Source organism: Camellia sinensis, chromosome 6, assembly GCF_055761805.1.
Source record: "Camellia sinensis isolate YWXY chromosome 6, ASM5576180v1, whole genome shotgun sequence".
NCBI classification, from domain to species: domain Eukaryota; kingdom Viridiplantae; phylum Streptophyta; class Magnoliopsida; order Ericales; family Theaceae; genus Camellia; species Camellia sinensis.
Window position 1 is genome coordinate 129503237 of NC_138966.1, and position 20834 is coordinate 129524070.

A 20834-nucleotide genomic window follows, 5' to 3' on the forward strand; every position below is an offset into this window, starting at 1 on the left:
TGGCCCAGCAGACCGCATCTGAAACAAATGATGCCCCTCTGCTTACTTTCCCCCGAACCCAAATCTGACACTGGAAGGGCAGTTCTAGCCCGTCCTCCCTGTTGCGAGTTTAAAACCCTCTGCCTCTTAAAAGGCCTACCAACACCCTGAGTCACAGGAGTCGCCGAGATGGCTTCCTCCCCACTCTGCCCCATTGCTAGCACTGCAGCCTCTACATGGGCGGCCGCCTCAACAAGCGCCCTATATCTTTTATGCCAAGACCCCGCTATCCTTACACGGATGTCGTCACGCAGCTTACTCTCAAACTCAAAACAACGTAAGTCCTCTGTCTCCACCAATTCTGGAGCAAACCTCGACAGATTAGCAAACCATCTTTCGAACCGCACCAAAGGTGTAGTACCTTGGCGTAATTCCACAAATTGTTTCCGAGAGCCGAAGACAGTAGAATTTAGAGCACAAACACAGAATATTTTTGAGTAATATAGAGCACAAAAATATTACTAAACTGTGTTTGATGGGCAGAATTTGCTTGACAAACACAGAATTCAAGCTACAAATTCAGAATTCAAGAGTGGGAGTTCGAAGGAAGCCGAAGACAGCAGAATTTAACTATCACCTAAATTCTGAATTCAAGCTACAAACATATATAATTTTAACAAATTTCAGTTAGTAGTATGTATAATTTTAGAAGAAGAAGGCATATAGCTATTAGTCAGAAGAAGTATAGCTATCTATCTGCTAGTGTAATCAATCAAATCTAGAATTGTGGATAAGGTTATCTGGGCCGAAAACCATCTCCTATCCAGCCGAAGGGAGCAGAATTTAGGTGAATTTAGGACCAAAATTCAGAATTCAAAATTCAGAATCCCAAAAACTCATTCAGGATTCAAAATTCAAAATTCAGAATTCAAAAAGAGAAAAACACAACAGCGAGTTCGAAGTCTTACCTTGCGAGTGGGAGTTCGAAGGGAGCCGAAGACAGCCAAAAACAGACAGAACCTTGAGCCAAAAACAAACCCAGTAAAATAAGATCATATACAGAATGTAGAGGAATAAAGGAACAAAATGGAACACAATGCATTTGACTACAGGAATAAAGGAACACAATAATAGAGGAAAACTCAATAACAGAGGAGATAACACATTGTATCTAACTAAAAAAAATACAACAAAGAGTAATCAAGATAATCCGGAAAATAATTCTGAAATCAACAAAGAGTCAAACAGACAGAATAGGGAGATAGCTTCCAAGGACTCACATGAGTTATTGAAATTTTGAAATTAACATTGAGATAACACATGAGTTATTGAAATTCTGTTTCCTTTATTTTAGCATGAGTTATTAACATGAGTTATTTAACAGGAAATCAACACCTTACACACCATGTATCGAGCAACAATTGTATTTATACCCTTAACGCTAATTATAACCGCCATTAATCTTTCAGTGAATATTTAAACATGAGACCATGTTATCTTGAAGAGAAAAATCTACAGATGATGGTTAGTTTGTTACAAAACAATTACTTACCAAGTCAATGTGTTTAATTACTAATTTTATTATTGGTGCTTTTCTGCATTTGCATTGTGATTTGTAGGATGTATAATATGAAAAAATTGATAAGGAAGTTTCCACACAATAAAAGGTAAAACAGGGGGTAAAAAGGAAAATGTGAAGTTTGAATTCTAGAGTCATTGACTTCTGTGCAAAATAAAATCCTTGACTGCAGAAACTAAGAATGGGAAGATTATGAATTAAAAAAACTTAGGAAACTAAGATCACATAATGCAATAGCAATACAGCATTAACTAATTTAGTTTGTTATCTATTGAAAGGAAAGCACAAAATAAACTCACTTGTTATCATGCCAGCCCACCAAAGTGGCTCATACAAATATGAATAGCCTCCAACACCTGTAAAAATAATTAGCAAATATAATAAACGTATGTTCATCCAACTTCAAAGTGGAAAATTGAACAATTTAAGACAGACTATACAATAAGTGACACTTTAAAAAAAGAAAAAAAAGATTATACAATAAGGCAGACTAAACATAATCTATGTTTTGGCCATTACCGTAGCCAAAAAAAATGACAGAACATAACAGTATATTGAGAATGGAAAAAGAGCTCTCTCTCTCTCTCTCTTCTTTTGTGGTTGTTCAGGGGACCAGGAGAATTTGAGCAAAGCTCACACTTCAATGATTGTGTCAAATCATTGATGAAGTTATGATTTTCCACTTAAATAAACTCTGCCTTTTAGTAATGGAAACACAGATTTTAACACAAAATTGACTGAGTTACACCGTGTGTTCCATTGATTTTGTGTTCCATTGTGTTCAAATTGACTGAGTTACACCGTGTGTTCCATTGTGTTCAAATTGATTTCAGAATTTGATTCAGAATTTGATTACAGGAAGTCAAATTTGATTTCAGAATTTCATGACTACAGGAAGTCAAATTTGATTTTGTGATTTCAGAATTTGATGACTATAGGAAGTCAAATTGTTATATATAATACTATGCGTTCCAATTCCCCACACATTTAACTCCAGGTGCGGTTATAATTCATTCAAAAACACTTTCTTTGTCTTTCTCTTTCTCTTAGCATGATTTCAGAATTTAACACTTTCGGTGTCATTGATGAAGTTATGATTTTCCACTTAAATAAACTCTGCCTTTTAGTAATGGAAACACAGATTTTAACACAAAATTGACTGAGTTACACCGTGTGTTCCATTGATTTTGTGTTCCATTGTGTTCAAATTGACTGAGTTACACCGTGTGTTCCATTGTGTTCAAATTGATTTCAGAATTTGATTCAGAATTTGATTACAGGAAGTCAAATTTGATTTCAGAATTTCATGACTACAGGAAGTCAAATTTGATTTTGTGATTTCAGAATTTGATGACTATAGGAAGTCAAATTGTTATATATAATACTATGCGTTCCAATTCCCCACACATTTAACTCCAGGTGCGGTTATAATTCATTCAAAAACACTTTCTTTGTCTTTCTCTTTCTCTTAGCATGATTTCAGAATTTAACACACATTTAACACGTGATTTCAGAATTTAACACACATTTAACTCCAGTTGCGGTTATTTTAGCATGAGTTATTAACATGAGTACTCTTTAATTTTTACTCAAGGCACGGTGTAAAAAACAGGAAATCAGTCAACCTGAGTCAATTTTGTTATTCTGAAATTCATCTCTGGAGTGATAAACTAACCCAGCAGAATTTTAAGGCACAAAGTCAGAATTCAAGGCAGCAGAGTTTTAAGGCACAAAGTCACAAATGTATGAGTTTTAACCCAGCAGAAATCACCTGAGATACGAAACTAAAAACTAAGAAACAATAAGGAAATTATTTACACTTGAATAGAGAGAGAGGGGGAGAGAGAGAGAGGGAGAGGGAGCACAATGTAGGTCCCCAAAGGCTCAAATGTTGAAGAAATGAAGCCCCTTCCCACAATTACCAGAAAATCCTTCAATGATCAACCCAGAATAAACAATGAAAAAATACAAATGAACAAATAATGGAAAAATACATTCACATTCATGATCTGTCTATCTCTCGCACCTAAATCTTCCTCAATTTTCAATAACATCTCTCAACCCTAACCCTAATTCCTTATTTATCCATTTCCCAGATCCCCAATTTCTCTCTCTCTCTCTCTCTCTCTCTCTCTCTATATATATATATATATGTGTGTTTGTACCTATCAGTTTTGGTGGTGGTGGTTATGGCGTGTGTGAAGAGGGTTAACAGATCGGCGTCGGTGGCGTTCGCACCGGACCCCCCATACATGGCGGCGAGGACGATGGCCTTCGTCGGTGAATCTCGAGATCTTCGAGGTCGATTTCCAGTCCGACGATCGTGAGCTCCCCGTTGTCGGCGATTTAATCGGGTCTCTTGGGGGAAGAATAAGCAACACTATCATTTGCACAAACAGAACCAGCGTTGGATATCAAGGACTGGAGAGCAGCGTCGGGAGCTAGCGAAGATGGAGGGTAGGAAAGAAGAAGAACCGTTGGATGAGAGAGGGAAGGGTAAGGGAGAGACGTGTTTAGGCAGACGGAGAGAGAGCAGAAATTGTTTGGGCGGTAAAAAAATTGATGGCAACCGTTGGATATTGATTGGGGATTATCTCAGCCATTTGATCAAAATGTATCTCATATACATTTTAAGACATTTTCAAAAAACCTCTTGACTTATTATATAGATATTTATTTTCTAGATAGAGAAAATGGAAATGGCTCAGTGAACTCGTTTGGAAAAATGTTTTGTCCTCTGTTATTTGGCTATCTAAATGCTATTCATAATAAATAAAGGAATAAACTGTTTATTGAGTCCCTTTAAATTCCAAACCAATATCAAGGACTCACAGAGCAGAGAAAAAATATACAGTGAAGGTGAGAATAAGGATTGCTTGATCATAGGAGATAGCTTCCAAGCATTCAAATTGATTTGACTAATATACACCAAGTCTTGCCCTTTTTGTTCAATCAGGTTTGCGATTTAATAATCAACCAACAACAGCGATAAAGAGCAAAGATAAACAACCAGTTCATACACTCAATGATGATCTTCACAACCATATAGACAAACCAGTTAATTGTAAGGGGGATAAAAGTGAAATTAACCCTTGGTTGCTAAATGTTGTTTCTTTTTGTTTGTTGAAATTGAAATCTGTGATGTTATGGGTTTTAATGGGTTTCATTAGTTAAATCTGAAGATGCCCCAATTTAGATTCAGGAATTTGTTTATTTCAGTTTGATTTATGTTTATTACAGTTTAAACAATCTGTGTTTATTTAGATGCCCTAATCTGTGTTTATTTCAGTTTAGATGCCCCAATCTGTGTCTATTTTATGAAATGTTTGATTCTTTAATGGGAAATGGGTGCTAATTCATGAAATGGGTCCTAAATACTTTTGAGTTTGCTAAATACTCTTGAAATACTAATATGGGAGTGGGGATACACTCAATTTTCCTACTATTTTGAACAAATTACACCCACAACAAATTTAATGGGTGTTTAGACCATATGAACAAAGATCAGAATTTTTTTGTTTGTTGAAATTGAAATGAATGTGATGAAATCTTTAGATGAGATTGATAGTTTAGAGATGAAGTAGAAAAATAGTGATATTGTAAGGGGGATAAAAGTGACATTAACCCTTGGTTGCTAAATGTTGTTTCTTTTTGTTTGTTGAAATTGAAATGAATGTGATGACAGACAACTATGATTAATTCAAAATTTCGCCCTAAAACTGAAGCCTCAGGATTCTCAAAGAATTGAAGAATTGAAGAAAAAATTTTGCCCTAAAACTGAAGCCTCAGGATTCTCAATGTAAAATACCTCTGTTTTGAGGTTTGGATTGCAGGGAACCCATGGAAATTCAACCTAAAATAGCGATCAAGACAGACAAAGACTTGAAGAACTTAATGTAAAATACCTTGCGATTTCGAAAACTGATGGTGATCAATGGCGACAGTGATGATGAGCAACGGCGGTGGTGGTGAGCTGGTCCATCTCTGATCTGCTACCTCTAGTCACCAGTTTGAGAAGTGAATTGAAGAAGATTAACGTTCTCTGATCTGCTACCTCTGATCTGCTACCTCCTAATCTTGAAGAAGATTATGGGTGTTGAAGAGAGAACGTTAGAGAGAGAGTTGAAGAGAATGGGTTTGGGCAGACGTGGGAGAGAGAGAGAGGAGAGAGTGTTTGGGAGGGAAAGAAATTGATCTCAACCCTTAGAAATTTATTAGGAATCATCTCAGCCGTTTAATTGAAATGTATCCCTGATACATTTTTGACATAAATTCAAAAACCTTACTCCTATATTATATAGATATATATATATATTTTTCCCTTCTTTCCCTTCCACTTCTCGTTTCTCTGTCAACGGTTGAACCAAACCCAGAGAGAAAGAGAGAAGGAAGAAGAGAGGAAAAGGAGGATCTGTGTATGTTGATGATAATGGAGGGGGAAGATCTGTGTGATCCCTCATGTATCTGTGTGTGTGGAATATACCTCCTTATTGGAGTGTGAGACCCAATTAGTTTATTAAAAGAGTTTAATTTGGTTTGGTATTAGCTATAATATATTTTTTATATATTATATCTAATTTGTGGAGACCCAATCCAATTTGATAACAACTAGGGTTTTGATGAAAAACCCAAGAGTTCACAATATATATTGTTCAATAATATATTTGAGAGATATATTTGTTTTCACCAAAAAGGTACGGCTGCTATACCAATTATATGGTTTCGGTAATAGTGCCGAATAATTACAGTTTGTGAAGATTTGTCAAGGGTGCTTGATTTGTTAATGGTTATGTTGTCTTTGTTCTGAAGTTGATTTGGTTCGTTATTTTGGGTCTTTTTCAACTCTGGTTTCGAAGATTTTGGTTTATCAATTTGGTGAGGTCTTTCCTCTTTTTTATTTGTGATTATTTGGAATTCACCTAAGGGTGGTTTTGTGAGACTATTCGTGTCTCGTTTGTAATTGTTTGGAAACTCTTTGGTTGATAGTGGAATCGGATTTCGATCTCGTGGACGTACCTTACATTGAAGGAACCACGTAAAATTCTTGTGTTGGTTTTGATTTAATTTTTCCGCATTAGTTTTTATTCTCATTAATTGATTTACTTGTGAGGAATCATATATTTTCCCTAACATGTATCTCTTGGGAAGATCTCTCTCTCTCTCTTGATGGGTGAGTTTGATTTTTTGTGTTTGATCGGTGGGTGAGTTTGATTTTGATTTTGTTTTTAGAGAGAGAAAGTGGGTTTGCTTCAATTTTGTGATGAGTTTGGTAGTTTTTAGGGTAAGAAAGTAGAGGAAGAAGAAAATGAAGAAATGTTCAACTTCAATTTTGTCAATGTTCAACATTTGTGAAAGAAAGTGGGTTTCCTCTTCTCTTTTCTGCACAGACCAGTTCACTAATGTTGAAGAAGATGAAGAAAATGTTGATCACAAATGTTCAACCCACTTTCTTTCACAAATGTTGATCACAAATGTTCCTCTCTTTTCTGCACAGACCAGTTCAATTTTGTCTGTGTTCACAAATGTTTGAGACAGAAAAGACAGGAGGAAGGAAGACGAAGACGGAAAGAAGAAGAAGAAAAAAAAATGCAAAACGATGTCATTTTGCATTTTCGAGCCATTCGGGCCAGCTGGTTTCGAGCTACCCAGATGAACTGAATTTTAAATTTAGCAGAAATTATATATAATAGGTCGGTAAGAAACCAACCAATCAATATGTTATTTGAGTTTGATTTATATTTAACTTGTAAAATTTTATTCGAGATTGATTTATTATGTAAAAAAATTAAATTTTAATATAATTGTAAATTTGTTAATTTTTCAAATGCAATTTAAACAACCTACTACTTAACTCGATAAATTTATATGCATTATAAAAAATCAAACTACTCAAACTCGATTTGTATTCAGCTAGTTAAAAACTTGTTTGAATTTCTCGTTAAGTATGTAAACTAAATTTAAATATAATTTTAAGCTGGTTAAGTTATCGAACCAAACTTGAACAATCTATTACTTAACTTGACTCGTTTTCACTCCAACAAGTCGGTGTGTCTTTCTAATTGTATAAGATTATGTAACTAACCTATTTTGGGAAGTTGGTTAAAAGTCACTTTCCAGCTTTTAACTCACTTCTCTCTCACACAAGAAAGCCAAAAAGCAGCTTTTAACCATCTTCCCAAAACACCCCTAATTTTTCACTCTTTTTTTACTTATTTCATATTTTAAGTAAAATAGTTATGTATCTCTTTATTATAAGGTGAGCATATCATGTGATAAATCAAACTTATCAGATAATTTCTTCATAATTTAGTCATTTTCTTTAGAAATTATTCGCATATTTTATGTGGTGTTCGGATTGGATAGTTGTTGTTTTAAATTGTAAAATTTATTATTTTTGTATTAATATTTTTGAAAATAATATTAAAAATATCAATTAATTGATAATATGAAAAATGATTTTTTTTAATCGTCGAACGGTTAAATTCAGTAGCTTTCATATACAGTTTTAAAATACATTATTAAATAAAAAAAAGTAATGTTACAATGTAGTTATCTAAAAAAAAGCTAAGTTTTAGTTTAGTTATCCGCATTGTATTGGAGATGTATATGAATGACAGAACCCATTATAACAATATTATTTTGTTGACAAGATAGTAAGATATTATGATATAAATGTATAAGTGTGTGTAAGGAGTGATTTTATAATATTCTTTCATGTCAAACAGTCTTTTACTTGATTCTTGCTCCAATGCCTAAAACACGAAACACTCTGGTTGGAGGTGTTGGAACTAGCACACTAACGGTTAAATTAGATTGTGCATGAGAAGGAATGAGTATAATATTTCAGAGATAGAGTTTAGCTGGTTGATAGTGTTTATCTTTTTCCTTGTATCTATTTTCTTTATATAGTTATCGGGTGTAGATATTTCCTACATAATTTGACTAGTTTGTCATCATCATTTGAATGTTAAGACCCAAGTTTCTACTACACCTTCGGAAAGGGACAGCCTGAGCCCACTCTAGTACTCGGCATAGTTGCTTGTCGATTCTGCCTAATCCACTTACTTGACACATCATCTGAGCATTGAACACTCTGCTCAACACTTCACTTCTCGGCGATCCAATGGACTTTGTTCAATTTGGGCATGTAAAGGATGGGCTTAAGTTTTATACTCGACTCACGCAGTGTAGCATTATTGTTTGTCATATTTTTCACGAAATATTCTTAAAACGCACTCAAAATTGTGAAAATTTTAAAATCATATATATATATATTGATGACATAGTTTGTTGCAGGTGGAATGGGTCAGACTGATCCACGCTCCTTAAACCTATGTCCGAATGACCAAGCCTACCAGAAGACCTGCACAAGAGTTCAACAGGGAACGGGGAGTCCCCCAGCGAACCCTCCGACGAGCAAATTAGAAAGAGAAGTGGAGTGTGGAGATAGATTAGAGATAGAAAGCTTAACCTTCTTCTTGTCTTCGATGTCTGCTTATATCCTCCAGTAATCATTTCATTGTCCCTTCCGACCTGTCGCTATGGTCGAAAGTCTATGCTCTAGCTTGCCTTGTTCATGGTGAGGCCGTTTCGTCTCGACGGGGAGGGCTTATCGCAATAAATGCTGTAAGGGGCTTCATTAATGGATGATGTGCAGTGAAATAACTTTGCAGGATCTTTGTCTGCTTATGTGGCTTGTCCTTCACCTGCCACGTGTCTGAGTGTCATTGGTTCTTAATGCCATGCTGACTTCCACCCATATTGGGCCTCATCAGTTGAATTATATATTGGGCCCTAAGTGGTGGGCTTGGGTTATTCATAGTGGGCTATAGCCTTTGTGGGCCTACCCATGTCAGTAGTCCCCCATTCCCTAGTGCAGCTTTAGTCCAACGAAGGGAATATGATGAAAAGAATGATGGTTGGTAGAGACCAGCGAGGCGAAGGGGTCGACCGTGCGGAGGGCTGACGCGGCGGGTGATCGACTGGAGGGACCGACCATGAGGAGGGCTGACTGCGGCGGGTGATCGAATAGAGGGACTAACCATGAGGATGGCCGACCACGAAGGGTGACCGAGTGGAGGGACCGACCGTGAGAAAGGCCGACCGCAAAGCGTGACCCAGTTGAGGGACCGACCATGAGGAGGGCCGACCGCGAAGGGTGACCCAATGGAGGGACCGACTATGAGGAGGGCCGACCGCAAAGGGTGACTGAGTGGAAGAACCGACCATGAGGAGGGCCGACCGTGAAGGGTGACCAAGTGGCGGTGCGTGGGTCTCGAGGGGTGGCAGGGCACGTGGTGATTTGAAGTGGAAAAGACAGGGTAGGGAAAGGGGACAGTGGATCGTGAGCATACACGTGGTGGAATCCCATGATTGGAAAGGTTAGGCGTTAAGTAAGATATGAAACGATAGGTCAATATAGGGTGTTGAAAAGATCGGGGAAGAAATTTTGTCCCCTCTCCAAACCCCATTAGTCGATTTCACTGGAGATCAAGTGACCTCCATCGGCTCCATCGATCTTTCCATCACAATCGGGGAATACCCACGGCAGACCACAAAATTACTCACCTTCCTCGTCATCGATTGTCTCTCTGCCTACAACATCATCCTCGGCCGCACCGCCCTAAATGCTTTCCAAGCTATCACGTCCACTTTCCATCTTGCCGTCAAGTTCCCCACTGACCTGGGAGTCGGCACAGTAAGAGGAGAGCAGATCGTGGCCAGGGAATGTTACATCACCTCACTTAAAGAGGTCAAGTTAAAGGAGGCTATGATCATTGAAGGGCTCGACGTCAGAGATGAGGACGAGCTGGTCAGAGGAGAACTAGTGGAAGAGCTTGTTGAGGTCCCCATAGACCCACCAACCGAACAAAAACTACCAAAATCAACAGCCAACTATCCTCCCAAGCAAAGGTCGACCTTACTGCCCTCCTGATTGAGCACAATGACGTCTTTGCATGGACCCACTCCGACATGCTGGGTATTGACCCCTCATTCATAACCCATCGTCTCAGTATCGAGCCCCACTTCCGACCCTTTTGCCAGAAGCAGCGCATCTTTCATCCAGAGCGCAGCACTTTTATCGCCTTCGAAGTAGATAAGCTCCTCGAGGCACAGTTTATCAAAAATGTCGACTACCCAGATGGCTGTCAATCGTGGTCTTGGTTCGCAAAAACAACGGTAAATGGCGACTCTGTGTCTATTACTCAGACCTTAACTGAGCTTGCCCCAAAGACAGTTATCCCCTTCCTCGCATAGATCTGCTCGTTGACGCCACGGCCGGCCATCAAATGCTCAGCTTCATGGACGCCTTCTCTGGGTACAACCAAATTCTGATGCACCCGTCTGACCGAGAGCACACCTCTTTCATCACCGACCAGGGGACCTACCATTATTGTGTCATGTCGTTTGGGTTGAAAAATGTTGGGGCCACTTACCAACGGTTGGTCAATGTCGTCTTTTATCATCAGATAGGCCGGAACATGGAAGTATATGTCAACTACATGTTAGTCAAGAGCAAGCTCTCCACCGATCATCTAGTAGACCTGCGAGATACCTTCGGCATCCTACGAAAGTATCAAATGAAGCTTAATCCGGAGAAATGCGCCTTCGGCGTAGGATCTGGGAAGTTCTTGGGTTTCATGGTCAGTCAGCGGGGCATCGAAGCTAACCCCGAAAAGATCAAGGCCTTAATTGAAATGCAGTCACCCAAAATGGTTAAGGAGGTTCAAAGGCTTGCTACCTGAGTTGCCGCCCTCAACCGCTTCATTCTCTGGTCACAATCTGCTCTCCTCTTACTGTGTCGACTCCCAGGTCGGTGGGGAACTTGACGGCAAGATGGAAAATGGACGTGATAGCTTGGAAAGTATTTAGGGCGGTGCGGCCGAGGATGATGTTGTATGTAGAGGAACAGTCGACGACGAGGAAGGTAAGTAACTTTGTGGTCTACCGTAGGTATTTCCCGGTTGTGATGGGAAGATCGATGGAGCCGATGGAGGTTACTCAATCTCAAGTGAAACCAACTAATTGGGTTTGGAGAGGGGACAGACTTTCTTCCCTGATCTTGAGCTGGCGTAAGTAATTTAGGAAAATGATGTCTGAAGAACTGCCGTTGTAGACGAGAACCCGTCTGATCTTGTAATTGGAGAGGAGGGTAGAAATAACGAGAGGGTCGTCATGGGGGTAACGGATGCCTGTGCAGTCGGCGTCCGTAAAGGTGATAGGCTCCGTCCACTGCTTGGGCTGTTTGGAGGGTCGGTCCAATGTGGCAACTTCTTTGTCTGAGTCCTGCCTTATTTTTCTGAGTTCTACCCGCTGAGCTGAGCAGGATGGTCCTCCACAAGCAAGCTCGCCGGAAATAACTCTAATTTCTCCAACAGATGGGGCGGGGTTACCTTGTACCCGAGGTTGCTATGGAGGGCGATCATGGCGTTGGTTAGGTTGGGCTAGTTGCTGGGGAGGAGTGCACCGACGATTATTTCTGACGGGTTCAGTCCTCTACCTCTACTAAGGGCAGGTTTTCGTGAATCGGCTAAGACGTCCCTAACATATCAAACCCTCGACTTGATCTTTGAGGTTAACACACTCCTCGGTATTATGGCCGTGGTCTTGGTGAAAACGGTAGTATTTGGACTGGTCTCGCCGATTGGAAAGAGATCGTGATGGTTAGGGCCATTTTAGGGGGTAGTCTCGTTGGATCTAATTGAGGACTTGTTCCATGGGGGAGTTGAGGGGTGTGTACCGTTCGAACCGGCCGGGCGGTCGGATTGGTGCCGACCGGTCGGCTCGGGGGGGTCGGTCAGTAGACTGAGGTGTTTGGTTAGTGGATTGCGTGTTTCTGGTTTCTGAGTCCTTTCTCTTCTCTCTGGGGGTCAGGTTTTTGGCTGTAGGGTCTTGGCGAGCGACTAAGAAATTTTCGGCGTTCATGTATTTTTAGGCTTTGGAAAGTAGGGTTGCCATGGAGGTCAGAGGGTTTTTGGAGAGGGAGAAAAGGAAATCAGATGATTGTAGGCTAGCCATGAACACCGTGAGGATGACCTTGTCATCGTTTTCCACCACCTGCAGGGCTTCGGTGTTGAAGCGGGTGACAAAACTGCGCAGCGACCCCCCCTTAGTCTGACAAATGTTGAGGAGCTAGGTTGTCGGACGCCGCTGGCGCTGGGCTCCAATGAAATGGCTAAGAAAGGAGTCACTGAGGTGTTGGAAAGTGGAGACAGAGTCTGCTGGCAGTTGACTAAACTAGAGTCGAGCCGACCCCTTGAGTGTTACGGGGAAAGCCCGACACATGATTTCATCGGGGAATGCATGGAGGATCATGAGGGTTTTGTAGGTCTCCAAGTGATCGATTGGGTCCGATGTACTGTCGAAGGAGTCGATTGTGGGCATCTTAAACTTGGGGGGTAAAGGTTTGTCCCTGATGGAGGCAACGAATGAGGAGTTGGCTGTGGTAGATGGTTTATATTGTATGTTCTGCCTAACGCCTTGGAGCTGGAGCTTCATGGTGCAGACACCCCATTTTTGACCGTCCTCAAGACTTGGACGTCACTGCTTGAACACTAGGTGATCATCCATGTTCGTGTTCGTCTTGAGTTCTCGGAGGTTTCGGTCGCCTTGCCTCAAGACCTCTCGACTTGTTTGGTTTGTGCTTGGTTGTACACCAAACACTTGTGTTTTTGCTTCTGAGGGCAGGGAATGGCTTGTTGGCCATCCCCACACCTCACCGGCCTTGGCTTGAGGCCACCAGCTCTGTTTTCTTGCTACTGGCCAAATATTTTGGTCAGCCGGCCATTTTTGTTGGTCAATCGGCCATATTTTCCAGCCGACTCCTTTCCATCTGCTTTTGGCAGATATTTTATGCCAGCTGTCACAGCTGGCATCCACTTTACACCCCTTCCATACACGTGTATGGAGGAATTTGCCTCTTGTTTAGCTTCTCTTGGAAGCTTGAGGATTTGAACCTCTATAAAGAGGGAGCCCCTCCTCCCTTTTCCAAGTTCCAGATTTTTAGGTTAGAGGATTTTGTATCTATCTATCTCTATATTTCCCTATCTTTGCCTTTGAGTGTGTGTAATAGTGTTCTAAAGGCGATTTTGTTCTTAGTTTTGCACTAAGACACCTAGTGTTACACTATACCTTGGAGCTGAGGTCCCTTGAGGTTGATCTTGGGGTTCTTGGGTTGATTTAAACTCAGAAAAAGTGCTGGAGTGGTGTTCTTGAAGAAAGTCTACAAGGGTGAGAAACTTACCCTTTTATTCCCCATTTTTGCACAAGCTTTTAACCTACCTTACATCTGTTTTTAAGCTTAGTGTATAACTGATAATAGTTCTGATTTTGTATGCTTTAAAACTTTCTTTAAGGTCATTTTGAGGTTTGGGGTTGTCTCACCCCTCTAAGGCCTTGTTAGGCCTTGTTTTAGGCCATACCTTTTGGCCATTGTTTTGGTCTTTGCATGACCTCTCTACCACTGAAATCCAGAGGATTTTCAGTGGTGGAGAGGTGGTTTTGAGGTCCTAAATGAGAGAGGGTTGTCCCCTCTCCATGTTGTCTTTAATGCTAGCATAAGTGGCTTGTGTTGTAGCATGTGCGCATAGCTTTATTTGGCTCTATTTCAGAGGGTATTCGGTGTTATTTTGCCATGATATACCTCTTTCCAAAGTTGGTTTAGACATGCCATGCATGCTTTGTATACTTGTCTTGTAATTCCATGAAATTGCCCTAATATGCTGTGTGCTTTGAGCTTTGTTTCTAGCATGATTTTGGCTTGACTCCATGAAGTTTTTATGCATGTTTTGGCATACTTTAGGTCTGATTTTGGTTGTTTGGGTCATCCATGACTTGCTTTGTATAGCTACCATGTAACCTAGCTTGTATGCTTTGAGTGTTGGTTCCTCTACCATGCTCTATTTGCATCATTTCAGTGGTTTGACACCATTAGTTATGATATTTCAGTCCTTGTTTCATGCTCACATGCTTGCATCTTATCACTCCTTTAATGCTCTAAAAGGTTAGTGTTTTATGCTCCATGATTGGGTCATTGTGCATGCCTTTAGACTTAGGCCATTTAGATGCCATCTAAGTGGGTTTTGGGGCTTATTTTGGCATGATATGATTCTGTTTTGCATTGAATAATCCATGCCATGTTTGGTTGTGATAGGTGTAGAGCAATCCTCCCTTTTGTAGCTTTGAATGCCCTTTGTTTTGGGCCTATTTCTTAGCATGTTTTGGTCTTGTTCCACGCATGCTCTAACCTTGTTTTGGTCTGCCTTGGGACTGTTTTAAGTCCTCTTGGCCCTTTGGGGCTTGGTTGATATGGTCATGGTTTGAACCCCCTTGGCTAGCCTCAAGTTTTGGACTCCCTTGCATGCTTTACTTGGGTAGTATGATTGGTTTGGCACCATTCTTAACATGATTTCAGAACTTAGCATGCTTGTCATTTGTCCATATTAGTCTCTTTTAAATGTGTTTAAGAGTTATCTCTTTTATGCCTTAGATGATAGGCCCTTGTGCATGCATGTTTGCATATCTATTCCATGCTTTTGTGGCATCATATTGGCCACTAATTTGGACTTGTTTGAGAGTTGTCCATATTAGTTTAAGACCATTCTCGCATGTTGTTGCATGCTTGCCTTGCATGTTGTTACATACTCGGCTTATTAACATGTTGTTGCATGTCTAAGTGGTAGTGCATTTGGCATGCATTCTTTTGGTTTTACGTTGTTTAACATGTTGTTACATGTTTGCCTCACATGTTGCTACATGATTGAATGAAGTCACATGTTTGTTTGCATACTTGAACGTCCATGTTGCATCTTGCATGTTAACATACTCATATTGCACTAGATGTGTTGCACACTTGAGTTATTTGCATGTTTGCTTGCTTGCCTAGGTTGCATTGCATTAAGCATGCATTCCTTGCCTCTTGATCAACCATGATAGAGGTTGGGGACCTTTATGTGTTTGTGTGCATTTCATTTGATATTGAAGTTACACACTTGACTTCTTGGGCCATCATGCATTGAAATGCGTGATTGGTAGCCTGAGGGTCGAGAACCATACTCCTTTGAGTCTCAAATATAATGAGGAGGGTGGTGGTGCACACATTGCTTTGAAATGCATTGTCATGTCTTGTCTGTCCTCTGTTGCAGCAAACCAGTATTCTGCAGGAAGAAATGACCGATCGGCAACTTTCAGTGCCGGCCGACTATCAATACCTAGCCGGTGATATAATTTTTGGTTGATGACCATAATTCCATGGCCGATGGTGCTCCCTCTTGGTCGGTGGCCTCCCACAACTCTCAGGGAGTATTTCAGAAGCAATTTGGAAACTTGTGCAGTCTTCAGAGGAGGAAAACAGTGCAAGCAGGGGCAGCATGAGCATGGCGATGGATTTTCGGACGGAGCCGAGCATGCATGCATTTATCCCTCTTCCCGGGGCTGCTTTACCGTTTTATTAGCTTAATTAATTTGTTTAACTAGTTAAGTGGTCTGTAATAGTTAATTAGCTAGAGTAGTTAATTATTTATTTGGTTGGTACTATTCTTTCGGTCCCTCGAGAGGGCGCAATTGTGTAATAAGCGTGCGTGTGTGTGATGCATGTCTTCCAACCTCCACTTGTTTCTCCATTTCACTTAACCGCTTACGATGGTCAGTTCTAGGGCACGTTTCAATTAGCATCCTTATGCTATGTATGTTTGCATCATTCATCTGTATTGCATGCACCGGGCTCAGCGCATCATACTAACTACATTGTATTTAAATTCAACTTGAATACATGTATCGAATTGTCGCATCTCATATGCCACTTTAGATTAGCTGAGCCTATTCTAATTGTATTTTGCCTACGATGCATTAGCCATTTTTAACATGGACTTGGATCATATATTTGATTACTAACATGTTCATTGTTTTGGCTTGGAGTATACTGTGAGTATTTGTGCTTTAGCATCTTGCATGTATGTGAGTGTTAACATGACAGCATGCTTACCATGAGGCTATTTGCTTATGTGATATAACTGCCTGAATGCCTGTGGGTGAAGGTTGGGTTGCTCGAATTGGAATAATTCGTTGAAACCCGTGTTTTAGCCTACTTGCGAGTAAAAAATTTCAAACCATTTTCCAAAACAAGACGGATATACGATGCTTTGTTCCAAATTAGGCGATCTAGTCTATACTTGTGTGTTGTGCGCATCACATAGTAAATTCTAGCTAATTAACCAGAATAAGAACACATATGTTTTCAAAACTCGATATCATGTTTAGTACAGGCCAATCTTTGATCGGGCGAGCGGGGGTGCTCATAGATAACCTTCCCCAATCGTACCCAAGTTCCTGAGCCGAGGCAACTTTGGTGATGATAGACGCGTGGCCTTAGGCACGAGTCAGGGTTTCCTAAATTCTCCCAAAATAAAATATTTAGGTGGCGACTCTGTATCTGGCAAAGCAGTCCATATTTGGCACTTCTTTCTAAAAATCAGTTTTTCAAAACGATTTGCCGGATTTGGACTCTTTGATGATTCATCGGTCTTGCATTATACTCTGCGAGATTAGATACAGGACCGTGACATTTAGTCCAAACTGTAGTAAGCCCCAATGAACAAAATGGGATTCCCTCCCGGGGCGTTCGGGGACGTCTACACGTGTCTTGGAGCTCTGCATCCCAAAGAAGAATGTTGTCACCATCGAAAGGCAATGGGGGCTGGACATTGCTAGCCTCTCCTTCAAGGGTTGGTGCCAGGACCGATGGATGCGGGGCCTGGGGTGGCGGATTTATATCTGGGGGAGGGGGTCGCAACCCTTCCAAGTTGGGTGGATAGGGCTGCGAGATAGTATGGCTCGGGGCTCGTTCATGGTTGGGTGGAACATCTGGAGGTGATGGAGGAGGTACGGGAAGGTTTCTTTGGAGTAGAGCATTAACCAAAGCTTGGTTCTGCTCAGCCAGGCGGTTAATGCTGTTGGTGAGCTCGGTAAAGTACTGTGGTGGGTTGTTTGGGTTGAGATGGTCGGCTTGGTGGTCGGGAACATTGGGGTGGGAAGCCATGGATCTAGTTGTGACCATCCACCTTCGCAGGTGTAGGAATGGGTTATTGGGAAAGGGCCTTCGGCGACAATGACCACAACTGGCGCGCGGAGTAAAAGAGTTCCCACAAACGGCGCCAACTGATGATACAGTTCGTTCCAGGTGGAATGGGTCGGACTGATCCACGCTCCTCAAACCTGTGTCCGAACAACCAACCCCACCAGAAGACCTGCACAAGAGTTCAACAGGGAACAGGGAGTCCCCCAGTGAACCCTCCGATGAGCAAATTAGAAAGAGAAGTGGAGTGTAGAGATAGATTAGAGATAGAAAGCTTAACCTTCTTCTTGTCTTTGACATCTGCTTATATCTTCTGGTAATCATTTCGTTGTCCCTTCCGACCTGTCGCCATGGCTGAAAGTCTATGCTCTAGCTTGCCTTGTTCATGGTGAGGCCGTTCCGTCTCAACGGGGAGGGCTTATCGCAATAAATGCTGTAAGGGGCTTCATTAATGGCTGATGTGCAGTGCAATAATTTTGCAGGATCTTTATCTGCTTATGTGGCTTGTCTTCACCTGCCACGTGTCTGAGTGTCATTGGTTCTTAATGCCATGTTGACTTCCAGCCATGTTGGGCTTCATCAATTGAATTATGTATTGGACCCTAAGTGGTGGGCTTGGGTTGTTTATAGTGGGCTATTGCCTTTATGGGCCTACCCATGTTATACATATATATATATATTTTTCAAAACTAGAAAACAAAAAAAAAATGGAAAACAATATCCGGCTTTTTCTTAACCTTAGACAATTTTTCAGTCTTATTTTTTTGTTGGTAAATATTAAAACCAAATAAATGTAAAATTGCCTATCATCTTGAGATTGTGGCAAGTTGAGGCCAAACATCATAACTGAGAGTCAACCAGTGCAAGAAAAAACATATTATCTCTAATTGATTCTTCAAGCCCCAACAAAAAATAGTGGATTTTATCTTTTCCATCAATGACCAAAGTTTTAAAGTACCACCTAGCCACGGGGTATGAAAGAAAAATATTACATATAATTATATTTTTTTTAATCTTATTTTCTTATTTTATAACACAAGTAATTGGGTCTTATATATATTTCTGAATGTAAATCCCATTACTTTGTCTTTAAGAGTAAGAAAATAAGATATGAGATTAAATATAGTATTACTCAAAGTATGAAATAGCTTTTCCTAGAGTAAGCTGGAATTTTTTGAAATTTAAGAAAATAAATGTAAACCGTTACAAATTAAATACAAGAAAAAAAACAAAAAAACGAAGTAGTATTGGTTTGGTTTAACGCTTAACTAGATAACCATATTATTATTCAATGCATAAAAACAAATACAAATATTGATACTAATGTATTAATGACACATTTAGTTGGTAAATTCTACTAGTAATAAAAAATTTGTTATGTGAATCCACTTATCAAGTGAAAAAATAAATCAAATTTAGTAGGTACGAATAACATTTTACAGTAAATTTACCTTTGAATTATAACCCGTGTGTTTCTGTTGGCTTATTTTTCCTATGAAGGAAAATATCATAAATGTAAGCGTGCCAGTAAAGATTGAAAAATCCTTACAGATTAAATTCAAGCTAATTATCAAGCAATTGCATTGACGGTTCTTTTGCCTCAACAAAGAGGATTTCAAAATTGTCAAGTGTAGTGAGAGGGAGATTTATGATCTGGATTGGGCCGTGGTAATTGCCGGACAGATTTGGGTCGGACAAGATTGGGCCGAGGTAGCGCGGTCCTGTGCTGAAAGGATTTGCTCGGTTAAGGCAAGGCGTAGTTGGACCGAGCTACATAGCTGCATGGTATAGAGGTTAGTCAAGGGAGATGTCCGGCGCCAGGAAAGGCGTGGTTGGACCGGGGTTCATGAGTTAGTCCGGCAGGAAGGCCGATGGCAAACCAGCATGAGCTGTCCCGAGCTCGGCTCTGTCGGGATGCAGCCGAGCTCGGTCCTCATTAAGCGCGGCGAGCGGAGCGCTCTGGCCAGTTGCATAGCACGGCCGTTGATAGTCGAGAAGATGCAGCCCGGCTGCCGAGCTCCCAGTAGAGTGCGCTGGCAGTTTGGTTAGGTGGTGTTCAGCAAGATTTGTGCTGACAGATGGGATAGCAGCACCACGTGTCGAGAGACTAATGGCAGTAGATTTGGGGCGCAGAAGGTATATAAGCGAGTCCGCGCCCCCCATGCCTGGACAGAGGAACATTTTGTAAGGAAATTCTTACACTCTAACACTCTTCTCTCTCCCTCTATCCTCAGGTGTGTGCTAACTTGATCGTCGGGGGGTTTTTCCGGCCACACACTGCCGGGTAGCTCACCGTTATTTGCTCGCAGGTGATCGGACAGAAACGGCGCTCGGAAGAAAGGAGTACGGCTCGCCGGAATATTTGCTCCCCGTACAATTGGCGCCGTCTGTGGGAAGCTTTTCAGACAAAACCTTGTCTTCCAGGCTCATCTGATCGCCGTCCATGGCGAACAACGACGAGATTCCGTTGTCCGCCATCGATGGAGTCACCTCGAAGTCAGGTAGACGGAGAGAAGGACATCCTGCCATCCCTCCAATGGCGAACCTGGAGACATTCCCAGGAGGACAGTCGAGAGACGCGCGAGATAAGCGCGGAAGAAGTTATGGTCATTCGCAAAGTCCAGACGGTCATCGGCGGCGGAGAGAATCACACGCCAGACGTCTGGAGCACAAGCTGAGAGACCAAGACGCCGTCATCCGGAGAATGGCGGCAGAGATGGAGGATCTTAAGAGGCATGTCAAAGGGAAAGGTGTAGCTGGAGTGGGAGACCACAGTGAGCGCACCCAACCCCACCGTTCATGCAGTCAGAGCTAGCGGTGTACTCCGTTCATCTCAATCACTAGAAGTTACATGGTTGGAGATTCCGATGCGCACGTAGAGAAGTCCAACGCGCAAGACAGCACCTATCAACCCTCACGTTCGGCGACGACGTCGAGGTATTCTTATTCCGCTCGTTCAGAGAATTTGCGGGTAGTCTTGAAAGAACAGGCTCGCCGGCGAGAAGCTCAGAGAGTGCCGGCGTTCCAGCGGTTATCATATGGAGGTCGCGCCAGTGAAGAGGTCATAATGCCTCCGCCTCGCCTAGCTGTGCTTCCTCCTCTAGACGCAGACTTGGCGAGGCTGAACGCCACTCCTTTCTCCCTGAGGATAGAAACCACACTGCTCTCAGCAGGCTCTCACCAGCCCAAGTTTACGCTTTATGA

At 41.4% G+C, this 20834-nt stretch overlaps 1 long non-coding RNA gene across 1 annotated transcript; it reads right to left on the reverse strand.

Annotated features, from left to right (window-relative positions):
* Positions 1-686: 686 nt before the first annotated feature.
* LOC145792388 (uncharacterized) lies at positions 687-5806 on the reverse strand. The gene is made up of 3 exons (XR_014331785.1): positions 5464-5806; positions 1858-1914; positions 687-999 (listed from the first exon to the last, which is right to left on the reverse strand). It is a non-coding gene; the product is annotated as an uncharacterized LOC145792388 (long non-coding RNA).
* Between the last annotated feature and the right edge of the window lie 15028 nt (positions 5807-20834).